The sequence below is a fragment of the Phocoena sinus genome, chromosome 6 (genome assembly GCF_008692025.1).
Source record: "Phocoena sinus isolate mPhoSin1 chromosome 6, mPhoSin1.pri, whole genome shotgun sequence".
NCBI lineage: Eukaryota > Metazoa > Chordata > Mammalia > Artiodactyla > Phocoenidae > Phocoena > Phocoena sinus.
In genome coordinates this window covers 37687680-37694544 of record NC_045768.1, presented here as the reverse complement: position 1 = coordinate 37694544, position 6865 = coordinate 37687680, and the positions used below count along the sequence as shown (strand labels likewise).

The 6865-nt window shown below is 49.2% G+C and overlaps 1 non-coding gene across 1 annotated transcript; it reads right to left on the bottom strand.

Moving 5' to 3' along the window:
• Nucleotides 1-2016: 2016 nt before the first annotated feature.
• Nucleotides 2017-2123, bottom strand: LOC116756212. The gene has a single exon (XR_004350581.1). It is a non-coding gene; the product is annotated as a U6 spliceosomal RNA (small nuclear RNA).
• Between the last annotated feature and the right edge of the window lie 4742 nt (nt 2124-6865).

Here is a 6865-nt window from a genome sequence, read left to right as displayed (position 1 = left end):
TGGGCACAGGAATCATAATAAAAAGATTGTGATGCTATTTTGGCTTCTTGTTTCCTGTTGTTTGGGGCACCTACCAAGTTTCTGTTTGGTTTCCTATCATCCGCCAATTCCTGAGTCTAAAACAGGAGCAGCTGTGGCCTCCAGGGAACCCATAAGATAGGTGGGGGTGGGAGGAGGCAGGGTCTCCACCATGGACACAGAGGAGACGAGGGCACTGAAGAGAAGAGCCAAAGTTTTTGAAGAAATTAAGGAAAAGGTAAGCCCTCCAAGCCTGTCTGCTATGTATTGCCCCCAAACACACACCAAGGGCCAGCTTTAGACATTTTTCCCTTCCCAGTTTCTGCTGAGCTACAAAGTAGGAAAGCTAGTTGGCTGGTTTCTCCGGGTCTTCTGGTCTCTCCTTGGTCTGAGTTTCCTCCCCATCTTTGCAAATTGTTTTAATGTGATATGATAGGGCTGGGTAAACTAAGGTCTGGAGAAGCTTTCAGAGGACTATGAAATCTCCATTCATCCCTTTTGCCTCTAAGAACAGAGCCAGTACTTGTAGACAGGAAAGCATCTCTAGACTGTGGATCAGAGGCAGACATTCTACCTCAAAACCACAGGAGCTCCAAATACAAATATGGTTAACCCCTGAGGGACCAGAGGCCATTCAGTTGCATGCGTCCACTTACATGCAGATTTTTTTCAATAAATAGGTACAACAGTACCACACGGTCCTCAGTTGGTTGAATCCACAGATGTGGAACCAGGGATACAGAGACCCAGCTATAAAGCTACAAGAGGATTTTTGCAGCAGGTGCATTGGCACTCCTAATTCCCACATTGTTCAACAGCCAACTGTAATTACTAACATTTTTGAGCACTTACTATGCACTGGGCAATTCTAAGTGCTTTGCATAAACGAATTAATCTTCAAAACAACCCTATGTGATTTGTATTACAGATGAGGAAGTGAGGAACCGAGAGGCTGAGAATTTCTCAAGGTTCCACAGTCACACAGCTAGGAAGCAGGGGAACCAGGTAGTCCGGCTTCAGTGCCCATGCTCTTAACTACTTTATTGTGCTGCCTGTCAAAGTACACCTCAAAGAAAGCTGCTGTGTGGTCCAGCACCTCCTGTTTCCACACCCAGGGAATAGGCATACACAGCCAGACCTGTAGCCCATGTCAGAGGATTTCTTACCACCTGCACAACTCACCCCCTTCACAAAGACTCCCACACCCTTCCTGGAAATTTCCCACGAAGGTCCATCAGGCTCAGAAACACCTTAATAACATCCTACACATCCCTTTTCCTTATCTCCAGGCTCAGTGAAGCCAAGCGTTGGGACAGAGGAAGAGGCATAAAAGCTGGACCTATGTGAACCTTAATGACAAGCAAGGTTTCCCCACCCTCATTCGGGCAGTCCTGACTGGAACTTCAGAGCCTCCCAGCACTGTTCCTGCTACCAACTGCCACTTGTTCCCAGGGTTGGCTGGAACCTCAGTTCCACAAAAACTTCCACCGACCCTGACTTTCCCTAGAGATAAAGAGGAGTGCACTTGAGCCAGAGCAGGGCAGTGGTTGCTAAATTTGCTAAATATGGAGTAATTAGTGTTCTCTCTCCCATCCCATTCATAGGGTTGCTTGGAGTTTGGCCTTGCAAAACTTCAGTTTCCTCATCTGTAAAAATCTGGAAAACAGTTCATTTTGTCTGCTTCCTGGGCAGATAGTTGAGTGAGGACAGAATACGTTTGGTGAAAGGAAAGAGCTTGGTACACTGTAAGGCACTGAGTGAGCAGCAAGAATTTCTGGCCCCACCTGAAGGCTGTGTGTGTATCATCTTCCACCCACCCACAGTCCCAGGCATAGCCGGGGGAACTTCCATTGGCCTCTGTCCACAGTGCTGAAGTCACAGCCAAGCCAGCTGGGGATCTTCAGTCCCTCATTTTTTTTTTTTTTTTTTTGGCAATATACTAATTTATCCATATATACATTCATTTTACATTATTACATTTTAATATTCATCAAAAACAAAAACATGGAACACTTCATGAATTTGCATGTCATCCTTGCGCAGAGGCCATGCTAATCTTCTCTGTAATGTTCCAGTTTTAGTATATGTGCTGCTGAAGTGAGCACTTGAGTCCCTCCTTGTCCCATCTAAGTAAGCATCAAATACAGAGACTTCCAAGCCCAAGGATTGCCCTAAAGCTCAGAAAGTAGTGCCAAAATGTTTTTTATTTCACTAATTTCAAGTATCTTTGTCTTTAAAAATAATAATAAATAAATAATAACACTCCTTTCAAAATTATAACAGGTACAAAACGGGCAAGATGTGATTTAGCAGGTCAAGGAGAACAGAGGATGCAGTCTTCACCTGGTGTGAGTGAACTACTAAAAAGCTGATGTAACCTGAGGCTACATGGAAAGAAGTTCAGGGTCAGAGGAGGGATGCGGGCTGGCTAGTATGCTGCACCAGCACTCCTGGAAAAACCTAACCAGAGCCAGGCATCATAAACTGAAACCCAGCCAGGGGAACATGGTCTTAGTGGCTGGAATTGATACAAGGCAGAGGAAGAACCCGTGAAGGCCTGAGAGGTGTTCACCCTGTCAAGGAGCAGACTCAAGGGATGCAGATGGCTGATGTCTGGTAGATGGGACCAATGAAGTCAATGTGACCTCAAGCACAGAGCTAAGATCACAGGTGGAAGAGAGACAGATTTCTGCTCAATAGGACCAAAAGATAACTGAATACCAGGGAAGGTAGTGAAGCTGTATGAGCATATGACAGAAATGTGGAGTTGGGTGTGAAATGTCTTCCCAGGTGTCCAGTCCTCTTGAGACCTGCGATGCCAGTAAATGGTTAAGCACCTTCTGGTGCATCCCCAGCCCTGAGGCCTGCTGAGCTGTAGGGAAATCCATGCTTATACAGACCCAAGTGACCCCAAAGCATCAGCATCACTGGGTTGGGATCCTTTTTTTAGTTCAACCTCTTAAACCAACTGCTGTGCTTCCAGCTCTGAGTCCTGACCTGAGAGAAAAGATCCAAGATCCCAATATAGCTATTAATCCCCTTTCCAGGTGGGCTCTGGGAAGTATGCCTTTAGAACCTGATGTTGCACGCCCTCTGCTGGTCATTCCCAGTGCTGTCCTCTCACCCCAAAGAAAAAACCCATTTGAACCTTTAGGGTACTAGTCAGTGTAGGTTCAGAACAGTCGGGGAGACCCGAGGCAAGTACCAGGGAGTAAGATCACTGGTCAGCGTTCAGTCAACGTACAGGATCATAACTGAATCTGTGGATGGTTCAAGTATCAGTATCAAGATTAGGGCTCATCTGTGTCTAGGAGGAGGGCTTATACTGAGGCTGGGTGTAGGGAACTTTCTGGTCTAGGACTAACACCAAGGTCAGTGTCTCAGGCTGAGGCCAAAGTTAGGGCTCATTGTGGGACTGAACTCTGAGCTCAAGTGTCAGCATGAAGTGTGTATCCAGGTGATATGCTAAGAGTCTGACCACAGGAAGGAGTCAGTCTGCATCCCGGGTAACGGGGTCAATGCAGTATTCCTATACCAGGTGGAAACATCAGGTAGATAATAAGCACCAGCCATTGGAGAACTCAAGCAGACATATTGCCAGAGAAGAAGTATAAGAGATGGGGGACAGAATAAGCAAGTCACTAATTTCCAAGGACCTCCCAACCTTAAAGATGGAAATAGCCAAGCTAGAGTGCCCCTTTCTTCTCAGAATGTGAATCTCAGTATTCTAGTTCCAGCTTCCTGTTAAAGCCCCCCACTAACCCTAGTACTGCCATATACAAATTATAGGAACAATTTGGGGACAGGAGAGGTCCAAGGACCAGTCCTGTCACTGCAGAAAGCCGGCACTGTGGGGGTAGTCTTCCTTTCCCCCAGGATTCTCTGTGTCTACTGGCAACAAGGCTTGGCAGCCTCCCACACCCAGATCTTAGCAACCCTGGGAGCCCCTGGCAACTGTTGCCATGGTGACAAGACAGGGAACTGAGAACAAGTTGGGGGGGGAGCACTTCCTGTGGAGGCTTCAGGATACGTGCAAGATAGGGCTCCCCCTCCCATACACAGTCTGGGAGGGAACATGTGCTCCTGTCTAAACACCTCCTCACTGGCACCCACCCCCGCCCCTGCCCCCGAGTTCTGGTTCCCTCAGGGTGAGGAAATGAGGGACATCTAGGGTTGTGACATCTCCAGAGGGAGGGAGGGTGAGTGGGGGTGTTTGGAACTGACATGATCACAGATGCATGCATACACCGGCAGACATGGTATCAGCATATCAACAGCCATGAAGCCACACTTCATCCACTCTTTGTCATGTAGACACAGGCCTACTTAGTCATTTAATCACATACCTACAGCAAATAACAGAATCAGGCACACAACCGCACAAAAATAATTACACAGATACACTCACTTACAAATTGCATGATAGATACAACAAGACAAATAATTCCCAGGCTCAAACATTTACAGATGCACTCATATACCGAGATATCTGTGAACATACAGCATAAGTTAACTTTCTTGAGCGCTAACTACAGGCCGAGCTCAGAACTAAGTGCATTACATGTGTTACCTTAATTAACCCTCTCAACGACCCTATGAGGTACTGCTGTCCCCATTTTACAGAGGAGGAAATGAGGCACCAATGTGGCAAGTAACCACAAGGTCAACAGTCTGCCTTCAGAGCCTACATTCTCATACCCTATGCCACACCCTGAGGCACCCCTGGTTCCTCTCACACATTCCTGATACCCAGGGCAATGGGACACAGGACAGCAACGGAAAACTCAGCAAACAACGGAATCTGTGCCACCAATACCTGAAGGCACAGCCCTGCACCCTTGAAGGTCTAAGCCTACACTTCAGCATTAGCAGGGACCAGGTAAAGGCCGGTGACTAAACTCTGCCTCCGTGTTGGCACAGGCAAGGCTGGAGGAGGTAAAATAGACAAACCTGGCATAGGAAGAAGCAGAGCCGCCCACAGCCCAGGCCCCCGTGAATCTGGAGGTGGGGGAGTGAGAGCCCTCAGATATAAGGAGCCAGTACCATTCCTGGGCCCCCTCACCCTCCCTTTCCCATCTCCATGTCACACTATTCCATTCCCTCATCACCCCACCTCCCCTCCCTTCCTCATTTCTTCTCACCTCATCTCTCTGTCCCATCCTTTTGCTACTCATCCCATCTCCCCTCCCTCCCCTCCCTATCCCCCTCACCCCATCTCCTCTCCCTCCACTCCCTTACCCCATCTTCCCTCTCTCCTCTCCCCCCTCCCTCCCCTCACCACTCCTCCCCTCCCCATCTCCCTTACCCCATCTTCCCTCCCTCCTCTCCTTATCCCCATCACCCTGCCTCCTCTTACCACATTTCCTTTCCTTGCCTCACACCTCACACCCCTTTATACCTGGGATCCCCATCGTGATAACCAGAAAGAAGGCATATAGTGGAGAATAGGCAGACTTAACCTCAGGATCCCTAGACAGCTCTCCTGTTCTGCTCTGTGGCCTAGGTATTGATGCTCTCCAAGCCTGTTTCCAGCTCTGTCTAGTTTGCATGACCTCATGGGTGTCCATACATTGCCTCAGGGAAACTGCAAGGAAAGAGAAGTGAGAGCTTCTGCTCTGGCCCTTCCTTTGTCCTCAAAACCCCCAAGAACTCCTTCCCCCTCTTCACCCCTGGATTACCCCCTCCCTACCCCCGCTCCCTCTAGCACAGATGGGCCTGGGAGACAGTGACGTGGGCGCCAGGCACCGTGTCTGCTCAAGCGTCGGCTTCCGCTGGCAACCGCCTACGCAGCCCTGCCTGCTCTGAACATCGGGGACACTGGGGCTGAGAATTAATGGGGGTGGGGGTGGGGGTACTGAAATGGGAGATTCTGAGGGTGTTAAGAAAGGAGATCATGTGGAGCTGAGACGAAGGGTTAAGGGGCAGGGGGCTAGGATAGGGGAGCACATGGGAGTAGATAAGGATTAAGAATAGGATAAGACAGAAGATCATGGGGGAAAGACAGGAGATCATATGGGGCCAGGAATGGGGGGGAGTAAAAGGGGGATAAAATGTGGGAACTCAAAAGGGAAGTAGGACGAAAGATTATAGGGAGAACTTTAATGAGGATTGTGGGGATTGTTGAGAAGGGGCTGCTCATGAGGGAGCAGGGATGAGGGGATTATACAGAGGATGAAAAGGGGACTCATAAAGGGAATCTTGGAGGTGCTAAAACCGTGGAGAACTGCTAGGTTACAAAGGAGAGGGCAGAAGGGTACTTAAACTATGCTCATCTACCGGGGTCTGTTTTGAGATTCAGTTAGGTCATATCAGGTCAACTCCGGGTCACGGTAAGGTAACGCTAAATCAGGTCAGGGCTAGGACAGTTCACGGTTCAATGGAAGACAGGTAAGAATGGTAACCTTTTCACCCCGGTCCAGGGACCACACCTCCCAGAGTGCACTGTTCTCTCCCCTACCCTCCTAAATGAAGACAGGAAAGAATGCCCAGAGTCACCGCCAACTGGTGGGCGCAGTTTTCCTTTAAGGCTGCCTTTGACGTTGCACGGGTTCCAGAAGGTTCTCCCGGGATTCGGGCAGTGGCCAGTACGTCCCACGTTCTCAAACCGGAGATTGGACTAAAATAGTTGTCCCCCGACTGGGGTCTGAGCCCCACAGACCAACCAATAAAATCAAAGGGCGCGTGGAGTTGCCGCCCTCTGTTCCTTTTACCAATGACACGACGAGATAGCGAAGAGGTGTGGTTGATTGATCCCAAAGTGCACCAATCAGACCCACACCAATCACGGCCCGGAATGTGTGCGCGTGTGGCCGGGTGACAGGGGCGGAGAATGGGCGGCTACCACAGA